Consider the following 26,509-nt stretch of genomic DNA (forward strand, 5'->3'; position numbering starts at 1 on the left):
GTGAAGCAGAAGGACATTATGAAAGCAGGTATTTTAGAAAGTTATTTAGCTGTAAATGCTAGAGAGACTGAAAGTGGTGAAACTGGAAGTGGATCATCCTTGTCCATATCTATCCTTCCAGCTCCAGAGGTCTGAGTGGTCAGATTCCTTCTGAATCACTTGAGCCTACTGCAGTGCCTGGTACAGAGCTTCCCCTCAATGAATATATACTGAATGAATGACTAGGAAGTAATAGATTCAAAAGAGTGTCATAGGAATAATGTTCAACATTTGGCAAGTCATTGGATATGGGTTTGAAGAAGAATGAGTCAAAGTTGACTTGAAAGTCTAAGCCTAAAAGGCCAGCATAGAGGAGACTGGGAATTAGATAGTTGGTGTGTAGATGAATGTGCTACTGTGGAGAAGAACAGATAGGATAGTGAGGTCACGAGTTGGAGCAGAAAAAAAAAATCACAATTTGGAACCTAATAATCTGGTTCTCACTTCAGGCTTTGCTACTTAGCAGCCCAAGGATCTTAAGAACATAACTTATCTGAACTGCCATTATATCTGGAAAATGCAAATTATTGAAACGGAGCAGACCTTACAGGGTCTTCCTGGAGACAGACACACCCCTCTCACCTCCCCTGTCCCTCACCTGCCTCTTGTTTGTAGAAAAGCTTTAGTTTCCTAGACCTTCCCTGAGTTCAAAGATGAAATTTAAGCATAGAAGTGAGAAAATGCAGAAACAAAGGAGAGCACTCAAGCAAGACAAAATAATAATAACCATAAAATAAAGTCGAGAGCCTTTAGTTTCTTCTCAAGGGCTATGGGTAATATTCTGAGCCATATCCTTGAGTTACTTTGCAGATACTAAAACCCCCACCAGATGGAAAAAGTTGACTGCATGCTAACCAACAGCATATAGATCTCAGACTGGTTGGAGCCGGGAAACTGATAATTGAGTTTCCCAAAATACTACCCTGTTACTTCACCATCAACCAATCAGAGAATTGTTGATTATATGCCCTATGACCCTTTCCCTTACACTGTCTTTAAAAATCCTTCCCTGAAAGCCTTGAGGGAGTTTGGGTCTTTTGAGCCAGTTCTCCTTGCTTGGTGCCCTTCAATAAATGCTGTACTTTCCTTCACCACAACCTGATGTTAGCAGACTAGCTTTGCTGCACTGGGTCCAGGATCCTCAAGTTCAGTTTGGTAACAATATAATAAACAGCTTCATTGCTGCAATTCAATTGGAATATATGAAATAATCTCCATAAATCTCTTAGATAATTAATGGCACCTAAGGCAGCAAAAAATAGGGAGACTTTTTATTAAGTTTAGTTTATGTTTTTGTAGGGAGAATGTCTCCAATCATGTAGATACAAATGGAGATGTAGAGTAAGACAGAGAAGTACAGACAGTAGACAAATTTGAGGACTCTTGATTCACTCAGTTGGCAAACTAATAATAATCAGGCTCTTCCTATATTTCTTTCAATAAAGGAGATCGTGAAAGGTGTAAGATCAACTAAGATCTCTGAGGGCAGGAAAAATCACATCATTGGAACACAAGACCAGCAAAAGACAGACACAATGAATTGTCCCTTGTCCCTAAGTCCAGATGGTCCTATCTTTGGGTGAATACCAAAGAGGTGTGGACTCCACCTTTCATGGGTGTGCAATCATACCCGTGCAGAATTAAACGGAGCAATTGTCAGGTAGCTTTGATTGTGTTATTTAAAAACTGGAAACTGATAAAGTAGACTTGCTCAGAAAATACTATTTTGTATTTTACTTTCAATGTATACAGTTGAGGCACATCAGTGCTGCCATGGGCCATCTGCCCTCTTGGCGCAGCAGGCAGCGCGTCAGTCTCATAATCTGAAGGTCCTGAGTTCGAGCCTCAGAGAGGGCAGGTATTTTTCAAGTCTCTTCATGGCCTACCTGGCAGGACACCAATTCATAGGAATAAAATAGGTCATCTCCCATGGAAAAACCCAACACAAAGGGAAATTAGCAAATGCTGCCAGATAAGCATTTGATAAACGTTCCAATATTCAATATTCACTCAGGAGAGTGCAATCAGTATTCCAGTGTGTTGCGTTTCTCAGTGGTTGAAGTGAAATGGACAAGAAATTCAGATTAACACTAGCAAACAAAAGCTGTATCATATTTTTGGTCTTTCTTTCCTTCCAGTGGAAGAAGCAGGAGAAACTTCTCTTTCAAATTTGTGCTATGAAGGTTGCTCAACTGCAGTTAAGGGATGGGGAAGTGTAAAATCTTTTATCCTTTTAATCATGCAACAAATATTTCTTGTTAATGCACTGTTCTGGGTGCAATTGGAAATATGGGGCTTTCTCACACGTTGTGTGTTTATCTATAAAAATAAAGTTGTGATTGTTATGAGATTATGGAAATATGCACTTAGGAAGAGGAGGTAGAGTAGCTCTGTAGAACTCACATCTGCACCATGTTCTAGAAATTGTACTAAACGTTTATTAATTTTATGCTTGTCACTTGATTTAGCCTTGTAGCTCACCCAAATATCATTACTCCTATTTTAAAGATGAAATTGAATTTCAGAGGAGTTGCATCATTTTTCTCAGGTGTAATAGCTCTAAGGAGCAAAACCAGACATGAAAATCTGGGGGTTTTTTTTCCTATATTAAAAGATGTGAACTTCTCTTCTAATCTGAGATATAGTCTCACCATCAGTTTTTCTCCATACCAGATCCTTCCTTCATACATTCATAGAACAAATATGTTAAAATGAATGGATTTATTCTTCCATTCGTCAGACATTAATTCAGAATCACTTCTGTGTCTACCATTCAAGTTCAGATCTTCTAAGTGTCCTTGACTTCTGCGCCTTCAAACCTCTACATCCAGAATCATGACACATACTTAAATACCGTAGATCCTTCCTGCACAACTCTCCAGAATCTTTCTCTTTTTTCTCATTCATCTATGCTTTTATCCATTCTACAAAGTTTATGGAGGATATATTCTGCGCCAGACAGTGTACTGGGCTGGGAATGAGAAAGACTCATGCTACTGCTAATCTCAGGAGCTAAAAGAATGAACCTCAATCCTTTAATATCTTATATTTCCTTTTCCTTTCCCTCCAATTTTAGTTTTTCAATTTCCAATCTATTTGAAATTCAAAATTAAAAACATTTCATAAATTAAGTCTATTATGAAAACCATCTGCCCAGAATTTTTTCAAAGGTTCTTAAGCCTCCACAATGCTCTCCCCAATGTATCTTCACGTGTCCAGGCTTTTCAATCACTATTTCCTTCCATGTTTATTTTACACGCAAACACGCATACATGCACATAAACCCATTCCAATTAAACAGATGTATTTCTGAACACAGGAATTCCTACCTCCAATCCTGTTTATTCCATCCTATTTTCACTCTTAATCTGCACCTTTCAATGTTCATGTATTTTTCCTTCACTCTGATATGATCTTGCCTCTTATTGCCGATGGCTTTTGGATGTAATTATATGTTTGCTCCTGCATATAGTGTAAATACGTAGCCTTTTAAGACCCACCTCAGTGAGATTCCAATAAATGCTCAGGATTAAGTTAAAAGGGATATAGGATGTAGGTTTCCGTAGTGTAGTGGTCATCACGCTTGCCTAACACGCAAGAGGTCCTCGGTTCGAAACCGAGCGGAAACACCTTAAGTTTTTTTGTCTACCTACCATCCGGGAAAAATTAGCCCACCACTCCCCAAATAGGAGCAAATGATCATCCCGCTTCTATTAGTTTGTTGGTTTGGTTTCATTTTTAAGAAACAGATAATTATCTTGAAATAGTCTTGTCACATTAACCAACTGTTCTGGATGAGTCCTCCCAACTGGGATGTGTTCTCTTCTCCCCGGAAAATCGGAAATGTGAACTTTTGCAGCCAGACTTTTCTCACGGAGACATTCTCCTTTCCTTAGCACAGAAATGAGTACCAACACTGCTCTTGCCTCAGAGCATCTTTTAGAAGATGTGCCCTTTAGAAGATGTGTCCTGCTTTCGCACTGATGGCCTCAACTTTTCCCTGAAATTCGGGCCGTCCAGAAGAGTGAAAAATGAAAGAGACAGTACTTTAAAAAAAAAAAACTGGAGGAAAAGAGGAGAAGAAGTAGGAGTGGGGAATTAGCTCAAGTGGTAGAGCGCTCGCTTAGCATGTGAGAGGTAGTGGGATCGATACCCACATTCTCCAGCTTTTACTCTTTCAATTGTGAAGCTCTCCTTGACAATTTCAAGTCTTCCAGCCAGTAGAAAGAAACAAGAAAATTAGATACTTTGGACCTTTCTCTAGGTAAAGACAAGACAGGATAGCACTGGCTCGACTGCCCTTCGGTATGTACATCTATGATCAACCTATAATTACTTTTCTGTTACTTCAGAAGAGCTGTCATCCCAAGGGACATGCCCAATTGCTCTTTTCACTCTTAAGAAACTCACTTCAAATGTAGTTATATGTGAGATTAAATGTTATAAATAATATTAGTGGTTATGTAGGAGGTTGAAAGTAAAGAAGGGCAAAAAAGACACCACATAAGCATTAATCAGAAAAAAAAAAGCTGAAGTGAGTATATTAATATTAGATGAATTTAATATCTGGACTTCAAATTTCCAGATATTAAGTGATAAGTTATATAATTATAAAGTGTCAGTTCACCAACAAAATAACTATATGAAGTTTTTAATGCCCTTGACCACTGAAATTCAAAACTCATAAGCTATAGGTGATAAGTCTAAAAAGAAAAATAGAAAAATCCAGTTATCATTGTAGATGATAGATCTAATAGATAACAAATCAATAAACACATTAAAGAAACAAGCTACACCATCCACCAATGGATCTAACTGACCTTATAAAGAAAAATTACATGTATGTAAAAAGAAGGACCAAAGAGTTGAGAGAAAAAAACGACCTTGTCAAAACTAAGAAACCAAGAATGGTCAGAGTGAAACAGAGGAACATTATGAAAACAGATATTTTAGAAAGTTATTCAGCTGTAAAAGCTAGATAGACTGAAAGTGGTGAAACCGGAAATGGATCATCCTTGTCCATATCTATCCTTCCAGCTCCAGAGGTCTGGGTGGTCATGTTCCTTCTGAATCACCTGAGCCTACACAATGCCTGGCACAGAGCAGCTCCCCAGTGAAAATGTACTGAATGAATGGAAAGGAAGTGATAGATTAAAGAGAGCTTCACAAGACTGATGCTCAGTATTCGGCAAAACAGTGCATGTGGGTTTTGAAGGAGGAGAATAAGCCAAAGTTGACTTGGAAGTCTAAGTCCAAAAAGCCAAACAAAAAGAGTTGAGAATTAAATACAGTATGGATGACCCAGCTACTATGAAGAAAAGCAGACAGAGAGATCAAGAGCTGTAGCAGAGAAAGAGCTCACAATTTGGAATCTGAAAATCTGTTTCTCAGTTTATGTTTTGCTGCTTTGCAGCTCTGGGGCCTTAGAACATTACTTAACTTCTCTGAGCCTCCATTATATCTGAAAAGTGCAAACTGTTGATATATACTTTAGTTGCCGAAATTCTTTTGTAGTATATGAAATAATCTCCATAAATCTCTTAGTAATAATTATAAGACTGAAACAAAGAGTTTTTTAAAAAATTAAATTCATTTTGTGTTTTTTGTAGGGATAATGTCTCCAATCCAGTAGATGCCCATGGAGATGTAGAATTAAGACAGAGAATTATGAACTGTAGACAGATTTGAGGAGTATTCATTCACTCATTCAGCCAATGAACTAAAGTTAAATGAGCACCTCCTAAGCTTCTTTTGAACATAGGGTACCAAGGAAAGTACTGAGATCTCTGAGGGAGGGAAGAGGCTGATCATTGGAACACAAGAGGGGAAGGGAGCAGCAAAAGACCAGTACAATATACAGATACTGCAGGCCAGAGGGTCCAATTTCTGGATGAATACTGAAAAGGTGTGGACTCCACCATTCCTGGATGTGGAATCTTTCAGTTGCAACAATGGTTTAAATGGAATGATTTTCAAGCCGCTCAATTACACTTTTTGAAAGGTAATAACAACTGATATACATACCTTGAAAATACTATTTCATATTTTAATCTCAATGAGTACAAAGGGACTTTATCTGCCCTCTTAGCGCAGCAGGCAGCGCGTCAGTCTCATAATCTGAAGGTCCTGAGTTCGAACCTCAGAGAGGGCAGGCTTTTTCTCACATTTGCCTGGTGGAATGGCCAAATTCATAAAAAGAAAACTTACATCATCTGTCCTGATAAAAACCAACACAAGGGAAAATTAGCAAATGCTGCCAGAGATGCATTCGAAAAATGTTCCAATATTCAATATTCACTAGGAGGGTGAGATCAGTTTTGTGTTTGTTGCCCTTCTCAGTGGTTTGGGTGAAATTGTCACGAAATTCAGATTATACCAGAAAACAAAGCCTATACCATATTTTTGTCTTCTCCATCTGATGGAGGAAGCAAGGGAAACTTCTCTTCCAAATCTGTGCCTAAAAGTCACCCAACTGCAGCTGAGGGGTGGGAAGTGTAAATTCATTTATTCTTTCCATCATGCAACAAATATCTCTTGTCAGTGGACTCTTCTGGGTGCAGTGCTTCAAGAGTGAATAATACCCTCAAATTCCCTTCCTCATGGAGCTATATCCCAGCTGGGAAATGTGGGAGAACAGACAAGAAGCAAATGAGCAATATGCACAATAAGCTAGACAAGGAGCTGTCTGCTGTGGGGTAATCGTTAGGCGGTGAAGGGAGTCGGGAGAGTGGAGGTGACATGTTCAGCTTTCAGCAGAAGAGTCAGAAAAGTTATCACTTTGAAGATACCTTTATTTTCTCCTTGTTTTATGCTTACTAAAATACTTGTGTCCAGAATTTTTCTAACACAGCTCATTTTCAGTCTTCAAGGAATATTCCCTGTCTATAGACAAGGAAGGAAAACCTGGAAAAAGCTGTAGAGGGAGTGAATGTGATCTATACTGGACTGTGCTGGTCTTTCCTTCACAACATTCAGCATTTTTGGCTAGTTGGGAGGTGGACTTCCCATCACTGGTTTCTGGACAGAGAGATCCTGATAAAAAGAAAGCCTCTCCACTATTATATAATTGAGTTTTATGGGGCAATTGGCCTGAGGAAAGAGGGAAGGCTGTTGAGGGAGACCTAGAGAGACAAGGTGTACAACAGAATTTGTGGGTCTGAGATTTGAGTAGTCTGGGTCTGCGAGGGGATCAGAAAGACCTAGAATTTCAAAAAAGAAGAAGGATAAAGAGAGGAAGAAGAAGAGGAAGAAGGAGAAGTGAAACCAAGGGAATTCTTAGAGAAAACTCAAGAAAGAAGAATAGAAGGATTTGGGGACAGTTCTTCCTTAAGGAAGATCCTTACCCATTTGTCCCAATCTAACTATCACAGTACCTGTAAGGACAGTCCAAATCAACACCTTAAGAAATATCTGCCAAACAATGAAACAATCAGGTGGTATTTAATTTCCAACAAGCAACTGAAGATAGAATTTTTCCTCTGCACAGGCAGCTGGAATATGATTAAAAATGGGGGTGAAATTCCAGCAGGTAATGCAGGAAATACATTTATCACTGTTAGTGATCAGATTCTAATGAGGTCCAAAAGCAGGAAGAGAAGAGAAAAACAGTCATGATTCTGCCATGCTGACCTGTAAACAGCCCTCATACTTTACTTTTCATTGAAAGACTTACCTCTGCTTCAATGTGATCTTAAACATCTACAGACACCAAGAACTCAATGGATGATGCTCTTGGAGACTCTTTGAATGTGTGTTCCTTCAGCAGACTCAACATTTGGTTAGGCCAGTGGCACACAGTCTTGAAATGGGATGGGAAATCTGTTATATTTTGACTCTGTTATGGGTATTTGGTAACCAGGCTTTGTCTGGGCTAGTTTCCCAGGTGTCCACAGAAGGTCTTTCTTCACCTCTCCACTCCTAATATATCTTCTCATTTTCAGTCTGACTTAATAAGGTGCCTACTTCTTGACAGTCTGTAAATCAAATGTCACTTGGCTACTGAGACCACCTCCCTAGCTAATGTCTCTTATTATGATTTTCAATGTATCACATTAACTTATGCCACCTTTCTCACAAACACTCTGTGTTTTGGAAAATGTCTTATGAACTTTTTCTTTTTAAATTGTCTTTCTCTCTTCTAGAATATAAGGATCTTTAGGCTCAAATCATTGTTCTGACCTCACTATATCCTGAATGCCTGGAGTTAAGGCATAAATATGACTTCTGTCTTGAAATGGAAGTAATAGGTAATTAGAGTTAATAGGCAGATTGATATAAACTGATATTTTAACAAATCATTTTATTACACTTCCAAAGTGCTAATCTCTGCATCTGTGAATTAATTTTGCTCTTTCTTTATGCCTTATTTAATATTTTGAATTTTATTGATGAATGGTAATGTATTTATAATGTATAATTTTAATTTTTCTCAAACAGAATGTTCTACTTTCTAATTAGTGAATAACAAATAAAAACATAAAGGATCACGGGTGTTTCCATTATAATACAGTCACTACTGATAACAGTTTGAAGTTGGGTGAAAACTAGAAAAGAATTAAAAGCATATTTCCTTTTGCTTGTATTTCTTCCAACCATTTTCTTCTACACAGGTTCTTAATTTTCAGTTTCTTTCTCTTCTCCAGCAATGAAGGCCCAAAACATTCCCTCTATCTCTTCTTCTAGGTGCTGGGATGTAGATAGCTTGAGGATTTGAAGGTTTGTGAGGATTCTTATACCAGATAGACAATAAATCTTTGACATCTCACAACTTGGAAGCAGGAGGGAGGAAGGGGAGACAGTAGTCATGTTTGGAATGATGACAGTGTAGACAGTGCAGTAGCCTCTTCAGCATAACTCCTCAGCATAATCAAGTATCTTGAAAAATCCTTTATTCTTTGGGGAACCAGTGACAATACGGTGACATATGTGATTATGAGTGGCAGGATTCCAACTATTTCTCCATGATTTTCTTTAAGGGAGTGGAAAGAAGATGATTTCTTATTTACATGTTACCAAAATGACCCCTAGAGGTGGATTTCTGAAGGTTAGTTTGTCCAGATCTTTCTCACTGAAGATGGGATTATACCACTGCTTTCCCTCAAAAGTCTCTATGAAAGTAGGATCTGAAGGCTGAAGAAATCACCATGGTGTTTACAGGGAGATTCCCTCTACCATTTGCTGTCTCTCTGAATGTTTGAGAGAAGGATGACAACAACTGGGTACTTGGAATACAGGCTAAGAGAGCTTAAAAAGGAATGAAAAAAATTCTCTTTCAGAACCATGGCTAGAAATTGAGCTAAAATCTTTTTAACTTTATGTAAGTTGTTTTTTCTTTTATGGAAGTATTGGGGATCAAACCCAGGACCTCACACATACTAAGAATGCGCTCTACTACTGAGCTATATAATCACCTGCTCCCCTGACCCATGCAAGTTGTTTGATTTGGCTTTGCTGCTAATTCAAATATCATTATTCCCATTAGCAAATGAAATTGAAACTTAGAGCTTAACTTTTTTCTGAGGTCACATAGCTAAAAGGAGCATAACCACACACGGAAAGCTGAATTTTTTTTTTCTATATTAAAAAAATGAGCTTTTCCTCTCACATAGTGCATAGTCTCACCATCTCTTTTTTTTTTTCCATACCAGATCATTCATTTATTCATTCTTTCATTCGTATAACAAAACTTATAAATGAGTGGACTTATCTTTCTTTCATCAAATATTAATTCAAAATCTCTTCTATGTCTACCACCCAGATTCAAGTATTCTTCATGCCTTTGACTCCTTCTGCCTCAAATCTCTACATCCAGTGTCCTGATACATACTTATACTGTAGATTCTTCCTGCACAACCTCTCCAGAGTATTTCTTTCTTCTCATTCACCTATGCCTTCATCCATTCTGTGTTTATGGAGGATATATTCTGTGCCAGTGTACTGGGCTAGAGGTGCAGAAACACTTGTGCTATCGCTAATCTCAGAAGCTGAAAGAATAAACCTACATCCTTTAATATCTTATAACTTTTTTTCTTTCTCTGCAATTCTAATTTCCCCATTTCCTACTTATTTGGGATTCAAACTTAAAAATCTTTTGCAAAAGGTCACCTTGATTACATAAGCCATCTGCTTGGAATATTTTCGAAGGTTCTTATGCCTCCCCAGTGGTCTCCCCAGTGCATCTTCCTGTGTCCAGGCCTTTCAATCACTGGTTCCCGCCATGTCTATTTTATACGCACATACAAACACCAATTCTCTCTGTCTCTCTCTTTCTCTCTGTCTCTCTGTGTCTCTCTCTCTCTCTCCAAGTGAATAGATATATTTCTGAATACCCTGTGTTCACTCTTCACTTGTACCCCTCAATGTCCGTATTTTTTTCCTTCATTGTAATAGGATCTCGCGTCTAATTTCCGATGGCTCTTGCCTAGAATATTTTGTATTTTTTTTTAATTGTTCTATCGTATGGTGTAGGTGTGTAACGTCTCATGACCCACCTCAGTAACAATGAAAAAACATCTCAAAATGGTGTAAACTGTGAGTTTCCGTAGTGTAGTGGTTATCACGCTCGCCTAACACGCGAGAGGTCCTCGGTTCGAAACCGAGCGGAAACATTTGTTTTCTTCCGCCTCTCATCAGACAGAAAAATCAGACCACCGCCTCCCTTAAAAGGAACTAGGGCCTCCATGGCCACCCGACTCAATTTTTATATGCCTAAACTCTGATTACTATATTATGTTTTCAATTTATCATCAGAACAATAGCAGAGAGGGAACTATCTGGGTAAAATGATTGACTATTATGTTTCTCTTGAGTCCTTTGAAGTGTGCTTGATGTTTGAAAGTGAAAAGTATTACATTGTCTGATGGAGTTTTCATTGTATCTGCATGTACTATGTACATAATATAAAAGGGTTATGGTAAAGGGACTAAATGGTAATGAGGTTTCTAAATTCAACTTGAATAGTAATTTACTGATTCTCAGTTTACAGTGAAATCTTAAGGATGTATATGGTAATCACTAAAGCACCTACTAACAATGTTAAGTCCGAAGAAGGTGAGAAAAGGAACAAAGAAGAATAAAAATAAGGGAACACATCATTAACAAACTACTAAACAGTAAATTTATATGTAATCTTACCAATAATAATATTAACTACATTACTTAAGCACATCAATTAAAAATTAGAGTTTATCATGATGTATTAAAAATAAATATGTTGACCTTAAAAAACTCAAATCAAATGTACTTATAAGTGAGTGTAAATGTTATAAACAAGATTAAAAGTGATATAGGAAATTGAAACTAAAAAATGGAAAGAGACACTGCACAAGCACTAATCAAAAAAGCTGAAGTGGATATATTAATAACAGAATAGATTTCAAATTTCCAAGTGATAATTGAGAAGGGACATATTTATAAAATGTCAACTCACCAACAAAATAACTATCCTAAATGTGTATGCCCCTGACAACTGAGCTTCAAAACTCGTAAACCAAAGCTGATAAGCCTGAAAAGAAAAATAGAGAAATCCACAATTATCCCAAATGTCAACACTTCTCTCTCATTAATGTTAAATCTAGTAGTTAACAAATCAACAAACACATTGAAGAAATAAGCAATACCATCCACCAATGGATCTAACTGACCTCGTAAAGCAAAATTGTAATGTAGATAGAAAGAAGGGCCAAAGAGTTGAGAGAAAAGCAAGATCATATCAAAACTAAGAAATCAAGAGTGGTCAGAGTGAAACAGAGGGATGTTATGAAAACAGATATTTTTGAAAGGGTTATTTAGCTGTAAATGCTAGGGAGACTGAAAATGGTGAAACTGGAAGTGGAACATCCTTGTCCATATCTATCCTTCCAGCTCCAGAGGTCTGAGTGGTCAGATTTCTTCTGAATCACCTGAGCCTACTGCAGTGCCTGGCACAGAGCAGCTCCCCAGTGAATAGGTACTGAATGAATGGAAAGGAAGTGATAGATTTAAAAGAGCTTCACAAGAAGCATGTCCAATATTTGGCAAGACAGTGGATGTGGGTTTTGAAGGAGAATGAGCCAAAGTTGACTTGGAAGTCTAAGCTAAAAGTCCAAAACAGGGGAGGTTGGAAATTAGATAGTTGGTGTGTAGATGAATGGGCTACTGTGGAGAAGAACAGGAAGTGAGATCATGAGCCGGAGCGGAAAAAAAAGATCACAATTTGAAATCTAATAATCTGTTTATCAATTCATGCTTTGCTGCTTAGCAGCTCTGGGACCTTAGAAATATTACCTAACTTCTCTGAGCCTCCATTATATCTGGGAAGTGAAGATTATGATACATACTTGTTGCCAAATTTCAATTGTACTATATGACATAATCTCCATAAATCTCCATGAATCTCTCAGTATAACTGACAGAACAAGGCTAAAAAAAAACAGGGAGGGATTTTTTTGTTTTGTTTTGTTTTTTAAATTTACTTTGTGTTTTTTGTAGGGAGAATGTATCCAGTCCAGTAGATTCAAGTGGCGATATAGAGTTAAGACAGAAAAATATGGACTGTAGATAAATTTGACGAGTATTCATTACTCAGTCAGTGAATAATATTAATTGGGAAACTCCTAAATTTCTTTTTGACATAAGATAGCAAAGAAAGTGTAAGAGTGACTGAAATCTCTGAGGGAGGGAAGGGACAGATCACTGGAAACAAAGAGAGGAAAAGAGAAGCTAAAGACAGGTATGATTGTTCCTGTACTTGCTGGCCAGAGGGTCAATTGCACGGTGTATACTGGAAAGCTGTGGACTCTACCATTTCAGAATGTAGAATCTGTTAGGTTCAGTATTAGCTTATATCAAATGATTTTTTAAGGAATATTGATCTTGAAAAGCTAGAAACTGATAGACATGCTTGGAAAATATTATTTTATATTTTAATTAGAATGTAGAAAACCAAAGTCATCTGCCTTCTTAGCGCAGTAGGCAGCGCGTCAGTCTCATAATCTGAAGGTCCTGAGTTCGAGCCTCAGAGAAGGCAGTTCCTTTTCTTTTCCACAGTCCGACTAGCCTAATGTTCTGTTGCTAAAAAGAAAACATATGCAGGCTGCACTATTTAAATAATAAATAAATAAAGTAAAATTAGAAAATGTTGCCAGATAAGCATTTGATAAATGATCCAGTATTTGCCCAGGAGGGCGAAATCAGATTTCAAGTTTGTTGCACTTTCCAGTAACGTCAGTAAAATCATTGGCAAAGTAATGTAGATCACACCAGAAAATACATGCTATATCATATTTTTGCGTCTTCCCTTCCATCTGATGGAAGAAGCAGAGGAACTTCCTCTTCCAAATTCGTGCTCTGAGGGTCACCTAATGGCAATTAAGGAATGGTGAGGTGTAAAATCATTTACTCTTTTACCACGCAACAAATAATTCTTGTTAGTGGACTGTTCTGGGTGCAGTGTATCAAGAGTGAATAAAACCTCTAAATTCCTTCCTCATGAAGCTACATCTCTCCATCTTCTTTTTTTTAGAGTGACAGGCTGCAGGGAGCTTGATGATTTGACTAATGAGGTTTGTGAGGATTCTTACACTAGGTAGAATTTGACATTCTGTGACCTTGAAAGCTGGAGGGAGACAGAGGAGACAGTTGTCACACCTGGCATGCTGACAATGTAGACAGTGTAGTAGCCTTTTCAGGATAATCAAGTATCTTGAGAACAATTTATTTCTTTGGACGACCAGTGGCAATATGGTGACATATATGATTATGGATGGTAGGATTCCAACTTTGCCCAGTTGATTTTATTTTTAAAACATGAAAAGGAGGTGCTGTTATGTTTTATTTCTTGTATGCCTTTACCAAAATGACCCCGCGAAATCGACTTCTGATGTTTAGCTTGTCCAGAGCTTGCTTCCTGAAGATCAGGCTGTGCTGTTGCTTTTCGTTAAAGGCTCAAGGAAGGGAGGCATGTGCAGACTGTAGAAAGCACCATAATGATTATGGGGAGATTACTTCTTTCCATTTGTTGCTTCTCTGAGCCTTTGAGAGAAGGATGACCACCACTGGGGACTTGAAATACAGGCAATGAAAGAATGAAAAAGAATGGAGGAAAATAAATTCTCTTTCAGCGCCATGTGCTAGAAATTGTACCAAATATTTATTAATTTTATGCAAGCTGTTTGATTTAGCTTTGCAGTAACTCTAAATATTATGATTCCCATTTTACAGATATAATTGAAGCTCAGAGGAGTTGAAGTATCTTTTTCTTCAGTTTGCATGGCTGTACGGAACAAAATCAGAAGTGGAAAGCTTTTTTTTTTTTAAATGTAGGCTTTTCCTTTAACCTTGCACATAGTCTCATCACTTCTTTTTTTCCAGACCAGTTCATTCAATAATTCACTATTAAAACAAATACTTATCAATGAGTGTATTTATTCCTCCATTCATCAGACATTAATTGAAAATCAATTCTGTGTCTGTCATCGAGGTTCAAGTATTCTATGTGCCTTTGATTCCTTCTCCCTCAAATCTCTATATCCAGTGTCTTGACACATACTCAAATACTGTAGATCCTCCCTGCACAAACTCTCCAGAATATTTCTCTTTGTTTTCTTCATCTATGCATTTATCCATTCTGTGTTTATGGAGGATGTATTCTGGGCCAGACAGCGTCCTGGGTTGGAGGTGCTGAAAGACTCATGCTACTGCTAATTCCAGGAACTAAACAAATAAACCTCCATCCCTTAATACCTTATAACTTCTTTTTCTTTCTCTGCAATTCTAGTTTCCCCATTTCCTACCTAGTTAGCATTCAAAATAAAAATGTTTCATAAAATGTTTTGATTTTAAACCCATGTGTCTGGATTTTTTCACAGTTTCTAAAGCTTCTGCAGTTTTCTCCCCAGTGTATCTATGTGTCCAGTCTTTTCAATAATGTTTCCCTCCACATCTGTTGTACACACACACACACACACACACATATACACATTCCAGCGTTTAGTATATTTCTGAACACAGGAATTCTTACCTCCATTCGGGTTACTTCCAGCCTATTCACCCTTCATATTCATCCCCCAATGTCCATATTTCATTTCTTCTCTCTGATAGGATCTCATGTCTCATTTCCAATGGCTCTTGCCTGGAATGAGTTGTATTTTTGTTATTCTCTCGTATGGTATAGATATATAACCACTCATTACCCACTTCCACAAGAATCGAATAAATATCTCAGAAGTGAGTCACAGCGCGGGTTTCTGTAGTGTAGTGGTTATCACGCTCGCCTAACACGCGAGAGGTCCTCGGTTCGAAACCGAGCAGAAACAACTGTTTTCTCTTGCGTCTCATTAGACAGAAAAATCAGCCTACCACCTCCCTTAAAAGCAACAAAGTAGTCACCCCACCTCTGTTTGTTTGTCATTTTGGTTTCGTTTTTAAGGAACAGGTAATTATCCTTAGAAAGTCCTGTCGCATTAGCCAACTGTTCTGGGTGAATCTTCCCAACTGGGATGTGTTCTCTTCTGTCCCAGAAAATCGGAATCGTGAACCTCTGGGGTGCCAAACTTTTCCCATTGCGACGTTCTCCTCCTTTCCTTAGCACAGAAATAGGTACCAACCGCTCCTTTGCCGAGGGCGTCTTTGAGGTGTGCCCTTATTCGAGTCAGTCTCCCACTAATGACCTTGACATTTCCTGAAGTTCGGACCCAAGAGTGAGTAATGAACTGGAGCGGTACTCTGAAAAAAGGAAGGAAAAACAGGGCCTTGCAGGGGGGAATTAGCTCAAGTGGTAGAGAGCTCGCTTAGCATGTGAGAGGTAGTGGGATTCGACGCCCACATTCTCCAGGTTTTACTCTCAACTGAGAAGCTCCACATGACAACCACAAATCTTCCAACCCAGAGAAAAAAAGGAGAAAATTAGACATTTAATGAATTAGCTATGATCCTAAGAGATATGCCCAATTGCTATTTTTATTCCTTTTTCTTCCTGCAATTTGGCGGAAATGCGACACAGTCCTGAGAAGCGCAGGGCAGAACAGGGTCAATAAAAACACAGCTTTCTTGTCAGTGACTGAAACCGAGTGCCTTAAGTGACCAGAAAATATCTGGAGAGACATTGGAAAGCAAACACTTGAAGTTATTAGTGAACTCCTGGTTGCACCCGCGAGCAGTGTATAAATGGTTCTGATCCTAAACAACATACCACTGGCCACTGGATTGCATACACTCCAGAGATCTCCAAATGGTATCGGAAAAGCTTTGGAAATGGATCGGACTTTGAAACCACAACACATTGGTCGCTCCTTGAAATTTGAACATGAGACCATCAAGTGGCCAGCAAAGGCAAGCTTGGCAATATTTTTCATAAGATTTGAACAAGGCACAAAGTCTGATGTAAAAATGGCCAGGTTATAATCCAACATTATTCAGCATAAGAAGAATGAAGAAAATCTTTATTAACTTGGAAAAAAGAACCAACAGATAACAATACTGACATGACACAGATTTTGGAATCCTCTGACAAATACCTTAAAGCAGTGATTTTTTCAGTGCTTTGAGAATTAGGGCTGAGAACGCTTTGAAATGAATAGAGTGTTAGAAAGTATTAACAAAAAAAATTGGGATATATAAATCCAAACTGAAACTTCAGAACTGAAAATGTATTAACCAAAATTATGAACAACACCTCAATGGATTGTCTTAATGGCAGAAAATGATTGAGAAAAAGTCAGTGAATGTGAAGATAGAACAATAGTAACTATCTAATCTAAAAATGACACAGTGAAAAGTGTATTTTGAAAGATGAACAGAGCCTCAGGGACAAATTGGAAAATAACAAACATCTTGTATTCACATCACTGTAGACACAAAACAAGAAAAGAATGAGAACCTTAAAAATGGGAAAATTTTTTGAATTATTAGTGGCCAAAAACTTTCCAAATTTGGCAAAAGATCTAAACCAGATTCAAAATGTTCAGTAAACTTCAAGCAAGATAAACTCCAATAAATCCACAGTCAGACACATTACTATTAAACTGCTGGAAACAAAAGGGAAATTTTTCTTGAAAGCAGCCAGAAGAAAACTCCAATCTGAATGGTTTTGGATTCCTCATCAGAAATCATAGAGGCCATAAAGAAATGATATGACTATATTAAATACTGAAAGAAAAGACCAGAATGCTAATATAGCAAAATATTCACACAAAGAGGTAAAAAATATATTTTGATTTGGAGTTAAACTGAGAGAATCCATTGCTTGCAGAAGTGCTTAAAAAAAAAAAACGTAAAGTTCTGAGACAAGAAAAATGATACCAGAAGGAAACTTAGAATAGCATGAATGAATGAACAATAGCAGAGATAGGAAATATCTGGGTAAATATGACAGACTGTTATTCTCTTGAGTTCTGTAAAGTATGTTTGATGTTTGAAAGTGAAAATTATAACATTATCTCATGGAGTTTTTATTATATCTACATGTACTGTATATATAACATAAAGGGGTTATGGCCAAGGTACCTAATGGTGGTGATGTTTCTAAACTCAACATGAATGGTAATTTATTGATTCTAAATATATTGTGAAATGTTAAGGATATGTATGGTAATCAAGAGACTACCTACTAACAATATTTAAATAAGCCAAGTGAAGGTAGGAAGAAAATGTAACAAAGAAGAATGAAAAACAAAGGGAACAAATCATTAATAAATTATTAAATAGTACATCTATATGCAAACTTATTAATAATAATATTATGTGAGTTCCTTATGGTCAGTATATTTATTTTTAATATATTCTGACAATCTAGACACATCAATTAAAATCAGAGTTTGTCAGAATGTATTAAAAAATATGCTAACCTTAAGAAACTCATTTCAAATGTAGTTGTGTGTGAGACTAAATTTAAATACAAAATTAAAGTTACATAGGCGATTGAAAGTAAAGAATGAGAACAGAGACACCACACAAGGATTAATTTTTTAAAAAAATTGCTGAAGTGGTTATATTAGTATCAGACAAAGTAGATTTCAAAGCAAAGAAAATTTCCTGGTGTGAAGATAGAAGTTACATAATTATAAGGCATCAGCTCACCAATGAAATAACTATTCTAAAAGTATATGCCTCTGACTAGAGCTTCAAAACTCATAGATAAAAGCTTATAAACCTGAAAACAAAAATAGAAAAATCCACAGTTACCATTACACATGTCAACACTCCTCTCTTATTAATTGACAGATCTAGTAGACAACAAATCAACAAACATATTGAAGAACTAAACAACACTCTCCATCCGTGGATCTAATTGACCTTTTAAAGAAAAATATCACAAAGTAGATAGGAACAAGTGTCAAAGAGTTGAGATCATATCAAAACTGAGAAATCAGGAATTGTTGGAGTGAAGGAGAAAAAGAACTTTTTGAAAGTTGTTTACCAGTAAATGCCAGTGAGACTGAAAGTGGTGAAACCGGAAGTGGGACATCCTTGTCCATATCTACCCTTCCAGCACCAGAGGTCTGGGTGGTCAGGTTCCTTCTAAATCACCTGAGCCTACTGCAGTGCCTGGCACAGAGCAGCTCCCCAGTGAATGTGTACTGAACGAATGGAAAGGAAGTCATAGATTTAAAAGAGATTCACAAGACTGATGTTCAGTATGTGGCAAGACAGTGGATGTGGGTTTTGAAGGAGGAGAATGAGCCAAAGTTGACTTGGAAGTCTAAGACCAAAAGTCCAGAACAGGGGAGGCTGGAAATTAGATAGTTGGTGTGTGGATGAATGGGCTACTGTGGAGAAGAACAGGCAGTGAGATCATGAGCTGGAACAGAAAAAAAGATCACAATTTGAAATCTACTAATCTGTTTATCAATTCATGCTTTGCTGGTTAGCAGACTAAGACCTTAGAAACATTACTTAATTTCTCTGAGCCACCAACATAATCTGGAAAATACAAATTATATACATAGTTGTTGCCAAATTTCAATTGAACTATATGAAAGTATCTCTGTAAATTTCTTAGTATCATTTAGTGGCACATAAGACTGGGGAAAAAATGGAAGATTTTTTGGTTAAGTTTAGTTTGTGGTTTTTTTGAATCAGGAATGTCTCCAGTCATGTCTGTGCAAGTGGTGATGCAGAGTTAAGACGGAGAAGTATAGACTGTATATAAATTCACTGACAAATTCACTCAGTCAGTGAACTAATATGAACTGGGCACCTCCAAGCTTATTTTGAACATAGGGTACCAAGGGAAGTGTAAGGAAGTGACTGAGATTTCTGAGGGAGAAAAGAGGCTGATCATTGGAACATAAGAGGGAGAAAGAACAGCAAAAGACAGGTACAGTTGTCTCTGGTCCTGCAGGCAGAGGGTCCAATTACTGGATGAATACTGCAAAGGTGTAGACTCCATCATTTCTTGATGTGGAATCCTTCAGGTGCCGAATTGGCTTATGTGCAGTGATTTTCAAGCTGCACTGATTGTGTTCTTTAAATGCTGGAAACTGATAATGCAGCTGTGTTTGGAGAATAAGATTTTATATTTTACTTTGAATGTGAGCAGGTCATAAAGTTTTCCTCTCTTAGTGCAGTTGGCAGCATATCAGCCTCATAACCTTAAAGTGTGGATCTTAAATTTTGCAGAGGGCAGGTTTTCTTACTTTTCACAGTTGATGTAACATGACATTGCTCTATGTAGTATGTTCAAAAGAAAGGATTGGAAATAGAACACAAAATAAAAGCAGCAAAAACAGATTTTAAAAAACCTCAAATCAGTAAACCATATGTAGTTTGTCCCAATCCCCACTGAGAATGGTTAAATCACTTCCCAGTGGTTTGATAATATGTGTGATGAAGAAATTTAGATTTCTAGAAATGCCAGAAACTACAAGCTATATCCTATAGTTGATCTTCCTCACCATCTGATGAGGGAAGTAGGGGAAATTCCTCTTCCACTTTGTGTTTTGAGGGTAACTTAATCTGTAGTTTTGGGGTGAAAGAAGTGTAAAATCATTCATTCATATATTTATCTAACAAATTTTTCTTGGGCATATATCCTTTTGGGGACTGTTCTAGGTGCATTAATTCAAGAATGGGAAAACACACACACACACACACACACACACACACACACACACACAATTCTCTTCTTGTAAAGTTATATCCCAGGTGAGAAAATAAAGAAATAGACAAAAAGCAAATAAGAAAAAAATGAATAATAAGCTAGGTAATGTTTACTATGGGGTAACAGTTAGTCATTAAAGTGATCAGGCGTGTAGAGGTGGCATGTTTAGCTTTGAAAGGAAGAGTCAGAAAAATTGTTACCTTGATTATACCATTTAGTCTCTTCTTGTTTGCTGGGATCCTTGCCCAAAGCTTTCCTAACACTTTCACTAAAGTAATTTTTACACATCAAGGCAACTGGGGGTTATGAAAGCTTTTTTGCCATAAGATAGGTGGGCACCAGGGAGAAGATAACTCCCAGATGGTTTTTGGTCTAATATCCAGTTGGACAAGCAAAGGGTAGTGAAAGACTCAATGTTCTGTATGGGATATTTCCTTAAGTCCACTATTTCTGGAATCAAGTGTGAGAAGAGAAAAGAAAAGACATAGAGATGAAGAATGGGGCAGAGGCAAGGGCCTGAGTCGCTCTGAAATGCTTTAGCTAACCCTGCTCATGCCAAGGACAGCCCTGCAGGAAGTAAGCAGATGCATAACCAGAAAAATGCATCTCAGGAGCTAGTCATGGCTAAGAAATATTTGAACACCTTGAGGAAGAGATGCAAAACCGAGGTCGTTATGCCTGTGTTTCTGTTTTTCAACGTTGTTCCCCGATTCCAGTTTCCTTCTGGAATCTCGAAGAGCTATTAAGATCCCTTCAATCATCTGATCCTCCAAAGACACAACACCAGAAGCACAAATCCACTCTATATCACTTCAAGATTAATCGGTGCACATTAATTTACATTCTTTTCTTAGAGTTTTTATAACACAGCGTTATCAAGTGAGTAGGCGCAAAAGTACAATTGGCCCATACGGGGGTCGAACCCGCGACCTTGGCGTTATTAGCACCACGCTCTAAACCAGCTGAGCTAACAGGCCTGACACCCCCAACACTTCTCTATCTTTGACTGGATATTTAAAGGTGAATGTTATTTCAATCATCAAAGAAAGTTTTTTCCTCAAGTTCATCTCAGAGCTTGAAAGAAGTTACAATCCTCGATTTGTTTTAAGCCTAAAGTTTCAGCTAAAGTTTCTGCAGAAGGAAAGTTCAATTATCAAAATTTCAGGTGCCTGCTTAGGTGTTTTATGATGTTGGGTTTTCATGAATAATTTATTTAAAATGGAACCTCACCATATTTCACCCTGTCTCTCTGGTGCTTCTCTTCCTCCTTTTTACTTTGCTTCCATTTCCTCCTGGGTGACCCTCGGAAAACTGACGGAAGGTGAAGTTACCGCCACTAGCTCTCCACCCGCTGTCAAGGCAGACGTAAGTCGCCCACCCAGGCTCCTCCGCACGTTGGTTTCTGGCACAGTTCCCGCTGTGTTCTCCACTCATTTCCCCATAAACGGAGTATTTGGTTCCTCCCGCTTCCCATTTTTAGTTAATTTGGGAACATATTCCCATACTGCTATTTGAAAAAGACACTTTAGATAAATACGTTTCATTGCAGTCTTTGTGTATGTGTTTCTTTTCTTCTTCATGAAACAGATTTAGTCGATTGACACCTTGTGCACAAAAGACTCAGCTTTGAAGTTTCGACATATGACCTTGAGAATGACTCGCTAGGAGCTCCACGGATCTCTCTGTCTGACAGGTTAATACTTTCTGCCCCAAAGATCAGACCTAATTTCTCCTCTGCCTTCTGTGCTTCCGCCTAGCAGGCCATTTCTCCCGTAGAGAGAATAACGGTTCCTAGGGATTCTTTTTTGGAAAGTGTCTCGGATCCCCTCCTAATATGGTTCGCAGCATGCTCCGTCAATAGAGTGGTTGAATCCCCAGGGATACCCACGGTAGCTATGTATTGCATTATTGAATAAATAAGAGTTGCAATCCACTGCTTTGCTTTATATTACAGAAGTTCAGCCTCCGTGCCTGGACCATTACGCTAATATCCTGTTTCTTCTCTTCGCTGTTCGACTCGACTCTCACGTCTCCTCAATCCATTTTTCACGGGGTTGGCCGGTCTTTCTGCCTCATTCCTGAAATTCTGTCCACTGACCCCTCTATGCAAACTGATCCTTGATAATGTTCCTTCGTGCGGTATTTCCTCCACCCCACCCCCGAGTTTCCGCGCTTTGCACTGTAGAGAAATGCCTTTCCGTGAGGTAGCTGGAGGTGTCCTCCGCAGAGAGTGATTTTGAACATAGCCTTGAGTAGAGAAAACGGAAAGGAAGAAAGGAAATAAGGCTGTCAGAAAATGGCTTGAGAAAACACACATTCTCATTATGCCTTTTTTTCTGATCTCAAAGCCAGAGCCCCCAGAAGGGAAAGAAAGAAATCACTGCGGAAATTTCCGAGGTTATTGTGGTTAGAAAGCAGAGCACTAAGATCACTGCGCGCCACTAGAAACGGGCGAGCAACATTTTGCTCTTACTCTTTTGTTGTAATAGTGAGAAATGTAAACACTGCACGAACTTGGGTGAGGGGGGCGAGATGAGAGTATTTCCGGTATGGCAGATTCCCATGGCTGTTTCAGAAACTTCGAAGAGCCCTGCATTTTTCTGCATTTCCTGATCATCATTTGTTTCCCAGTGAACTTCCTCCATGCAAGAACATGATGCAGAGGAAAACTCTTCCTCTCTTCGCCTCCAAATTTTGAACTTGATGACTGACCAGAGCGACCATCTTATTCCCACACCAGCCAAGTCCCTTAGAACATGAAAAGTTTAAAACAGGCATTTTCAAGTCGTCAAGAAAAGAAATGTCTTTCGGCCTGAATGCAGAGACTAGCAGCTGCTGCGAGGTCCCATTCCACAAGCCAATCTGCCTGGGACACCCGCGGAATTCTTGCGCGGTCATTGAACACCCATGCTCTCCTTCATCACTAGAGAGTCTTTGGAGGACGCAGTTTCGAGGATCCAGAAGAGACCCTGAGCCTTTTTCATCCTGGAGAAAAACAGGAGAGTCCCGGAGAGGAGTTCACAGTTCGTGGCATTGCGAGCAAGAGGACGTGGCACCTGAAAGACATGATCACTTTCTAATTTCCTCAGACTATTTGAGGTATGCTGAGAGATCATCAGTTTGAGGTTTTCTCGAGGACCATCCCTTTCCCAGGGCCGCTTTCATGTCCTGAGTATCAGCCACAGAAATCTTGGGATATGTGGGGCTTGGGCTCAAGTTGAAGAAGGAGAAAGGCTGTGAGGGAGAGCCCCAATGCTCAGTCCTGCTCAGTGAATTCATTCTCCTGACTGCTTTGATCTTAATAGATTCTGAGAAGATGATGGGCTGGAATTGCTTCTAGGTATTTTCTGCTATGATGTTTCTGCATATTTGTGTCTATCTCCAAGAGTCTCTAAAAACAAAAGAGAAAAGACTATCCGGGTTTTGTGTGTGTTACACAGGAGACCGGCCTCTTTATTTCCTTTTATAACTTTGAACGTTTCTAAAATTATTGCTCAGGACCGGCATTACCAGTTGAAGTACAGAGTCACAGACGACTTTGATGGGATCCTGAGCAAATGGGTAAAAGGACAGACTTCCCAACACTCTCTTTCTTCCGCTCTTCCTGTGTGAATTCATTTTCTATAAATTCCATTGAGCGTCATAACTTTCCTTTGCCCGGATCTCCAGCTCTTTGTAATCCCCTCCCCAAGCCGGAATCTCCTGAGAGATCTTAGACCCGCAAGTTCTCTCTCATCTAGCTTCTCTAGGTCCCTGTCATTGACCTTTCTTATTTCCCAGGTTAGATCCCCACGTAAATCTCAGATCCAGTTAGCGGAGAGGTCTGGTCACCATTAAAATTAGGTTTTTCTTGGCTTCTATAACAGAGGATTGGGGATCCATCTGACATAAAGCACAGCGCATTGCTGAAGTGAAAAATGACCAGCTCAGCCTCGCAAAGACCTTCTTCCTCTTTGAGCATCTCTGCACGCTCAGAGATCCTCCATCTCTCTTCCACTGTTTGCCTCCACTAGTACAAAATTGGATTGTCAGTTAAGACATCGCGAGCCTTATCAGGTGTGGAACTATACGGGGGGAGGGGTGGATCAAGACTTCGATTTACTACACTTCCAATATTTCAGTGTCCAGTATTTCTCTGTCATCTATGGGCTCATAGAAATTTTAAAGACCCACCCTTGCCCCACCCCCACCCCCACCCCAAGTCAGTGTTTTCTAGATCTATGTTGAGCTATAGTCAACAGGGAAGTTGCGGCTACCCATCAACAGGGTAAGGAGATGCTCAGCTGGAGAATGTGGGCATGGATCCTGCAGGCTCCAGCCTGAGAAGGTGGTGATGTACAATTGCCACGGCTGTTTTGAGCGTGTAGTTATTTCGGGCCAGAAGTTTTATGCCCCTACCTGGCTTTTCAGGACTATGCTGGACCTCCAAGATTCACAGCCAGCAGATGGAGTGTCTCCAGAACCCCTCAGGAAAACAGCCATTGTGCGGAGCCAGGAGTGGGTATCTAACGGGGACCAGAAGCGGTTAGCCTGAGAAAGCTCTGGTCCGGACACAATCTCACTTTTTGATACTTCAGAGCAGAAGTAACTTCGTCCCAGAGGTAAATAAGTACAGAAGCAAATACCAGGAATACGAACATACATAAGAGAAAGGAAAGAAAAAAAAGACATGCCCTCTCTGAGGCTCGAACTCAGGACCTTCAGATTATGAGACTGACGCGCTGCCCACTGCGCTAAGAAGGCGTTGGAAACACAATCTTGGCCATACTGTAAAGAAATTATCTAATTTCTTTCCCCGAAAAGGACTACATTCTAGATTTTCGATTTCCTTGGTCCAGAGTTACTGGTTATCCAAGATATGTCCAAATATCTGGATTCCTTTTTAGCCCCGTGCTCAAAAGAGCTTCATACCTGGAAACTAGTGTATCCACTGAACAACTGTGTATCCACTGAACCTCTGGCTGATGTTTTCCAGTAGTTAAATGAATATACAGTTCCCAAACTTACCTACAGTCCACACTTTCGTGTCTTAATTTAAATCTACATTTCCACCTATGTTGCCTGAGATATTCCCCTCAAAAATCACAAACTCATTTTATAAGTCTCCATGTTTTCTTCACTTCTATGTACAAAAAATTCTGTTCCATTCTATCAAAGTGGGAGGGTATAGCTCAGTGGTAGAGTGCATACTTGGCATGTATGAGGTCCTGGGTTCAATCCCCAGTTCCTCCACTAAAGTGAATAAGTAGATCTGACTACCTACTCCCCCCTGACCCTTGCCCTGAAAAAAAGATTCTGTTCACTCAATTTCATTTAGCCCAGTTTATTGCCATAATTCTATATATCAGAATTATAGAAATGTAATTTTATATATCATTATTCACACTTTACTGATGAAACTGAGACCCAGTAGAAATAGATTCACAGCTGCTAAATGGCAAAACCAGATGTTGAAAGCAGATTTTGCTGATTCCAAAAACTGTGCTTTCTTCACTTTAGATTATGTTCTTTCCATCATTTCCCCCCGTATTACCACATTCACTCATTATACAAATATTTATAGAATTATAAGTCCTTCAGTCCATTCAACAGACACTAATTCACAACCTGCCATGTGCCTGGCACCTGGGTTCAAAACTTCCAAGTCAACCTTGGCCTTTTGTCCCTCAAATCTTCACAAATACCTTAGATCATCAGTTCTCAAAGTGTAGTGCCCAGACCCATGGAGGTTCTGAGATACTTTCAGGATACCTGTGAGGCAAACAATATTTTTGTAATAATATCAAGGCTTTATTTGCTATGAAAAAAATCTGATGGTGCACAACAGAGCACAACAGAGCACAAAACTGCTGGTCCCTCCGATATGTCAAGGCAGTGACATCAATTGATACTAACGGCCATTGTGACCATCTGCCATACACTCAGAAGAAAGAGAATGTATTTTACTCAAGAATATCCTTGATAGAGCAGTAAAAAATATTTATTTTGTTAACTCTCACCCTTAATTACATGTCTTTATAATAATGTGTGTGAATAAATGAGAAGTGCAGAAAAAGCACTTCAGCTGTGCACCAAAAGAGATAATTGTCTTTAAGAAAAGCAGTTGGGTGACTTTTGAGCTGTGAGCTGTTCTAGCTGTGGTTTGTTTATTTGTCTCATGGGACACCATTTTTATTTGAAAGAAGCAACAAAAAATTATAATATATTCAGACATTTTATTGAAAATAAAAAGAATTCAGCCTGTCACTTCAAAGAAAATAATTGACAGAATTTGTTTGCAATGATAAAATATTAGGCTTCAAGTGAAAATTAGCATTTAGGAAACTTCATGCATTTGTAGTTTCCCAATACTTTGAGGTGTTTCTGATGAGATTGGTGATGTTATTAATGAAT

General features: G+C 38.7%; 9 non-coding genes across 9 annotated transcripts; 7 read left to right on the forward strand and 2 right to left on the reverse strand.

The window, feature by feature from the left end:
* The first annotated feature begins 1,823 nt into the window (after positions 1-1,823).
* Positions 1,824-1,896, forward strand: TRNAM-CAU (transfer RNA methionine (anticodon CAU)). Its single transcript has one exon. It is a non-coding gene; the product is annotated as a tRNA-Met (tRNA).
* A 1,699-nt stretch (positions 1,897-3,595) lies between these two features.
* TRNAV-AAC (transfer RNA valine (anticodon AAC)) lies at positions 3,596-3,668 on the forward strand. Its single transcript has one exon. It is a non-coding gene; the product is annotated as a tRNA-Val (tRNA).
* Positions 3,669-6,117: 2,449 nt separating this feature from the next.
* Positions 6,118-6,190, forward strand: TRNAM-CAU (transfer RNA methionine (anticodon CAU)). Its single transcript has one exon. It is a non-coding gene; the product is annotated as a tRNA-Met (tRNA).
* A 4,383-nt stretch (positions 6,191-10,573) lies between these two features.
* Positions 10,574-10,646, forward strand: TRNAV-AAC (transfer RNA valine (anticodon AAC)). Its single transcript has one exon. It is a non-coding gene; the product is annotated as a tRNA-Val (tRNA).
* A 2,326-nt stretch (positions 10,647-12,972) lies between these two features.
* Positions 12,973-13,045, forward strand: TRNAM-CAU (transfer RNA methionine (anticodon CAU)). The gene has a single exon. It is a non-coding gene; the product is annotated as a tRNA-Met (tRNA).
* A 2,214-nt stretch (positions 13,046-15,259) lies between these two features.
* Positions 15,260-15,332, forward strand: TRNAV-AAC (transfer RNA valine (anticodon AAC)). Its single transcript has one exon. It is a non-coding gene; the product is annotated as a tRNA-Val (tRNA).
* A 5,686-nt stretch (positions 15,333-21,018) lies between these two features.
* Positions 21,019-21,093, reverse strand: TRNAI-AAU (transfer RNA isoleucine (anticodon AAU)). The gene has a single exon. It is a non-coding gene; the product is annotated as a tRNA-Ile (tRNA).
* Positions 21,094-24,786: 3,693 nt separating this feature from the next.
* TRNAM-CAU (transfer RNA methionine (anticodon CAU)) lies at positions 24,787-24,859 on the reverse strand. Its single transcript has one exon. It is a non-coding gene; the product is annotated as a tRNA-Met (tRNA).
* A 416-nt stretch (positions 24,860-25,275) lies between these two features.
* TRNAA-GGC (transfer RNA alanine (anticodon GGC)) lies at positions 25,276-25,348 on the forward strand. Its single transcript has one exon. It is a non-coding gene; the product is annotated as a tRNA-Ala (tRNA).
* Positions 25,349-26,509: the final 1,161 nt, after the last annotated feature.

This window comes from Vicugna pacos, chromosome 20 (assembly GCF_048564905.1).
Source record: "Vicugna pacos chromosome 20, VicPac4, whole genome shotgun sequence".
In the NCBI taxonomy this organism is placed as follows: Eukaryota; Metazoa; Chordata; class Mammalia; order Artiodactyla; family Camelidae; genus Vicugna; species Vicugna pacos.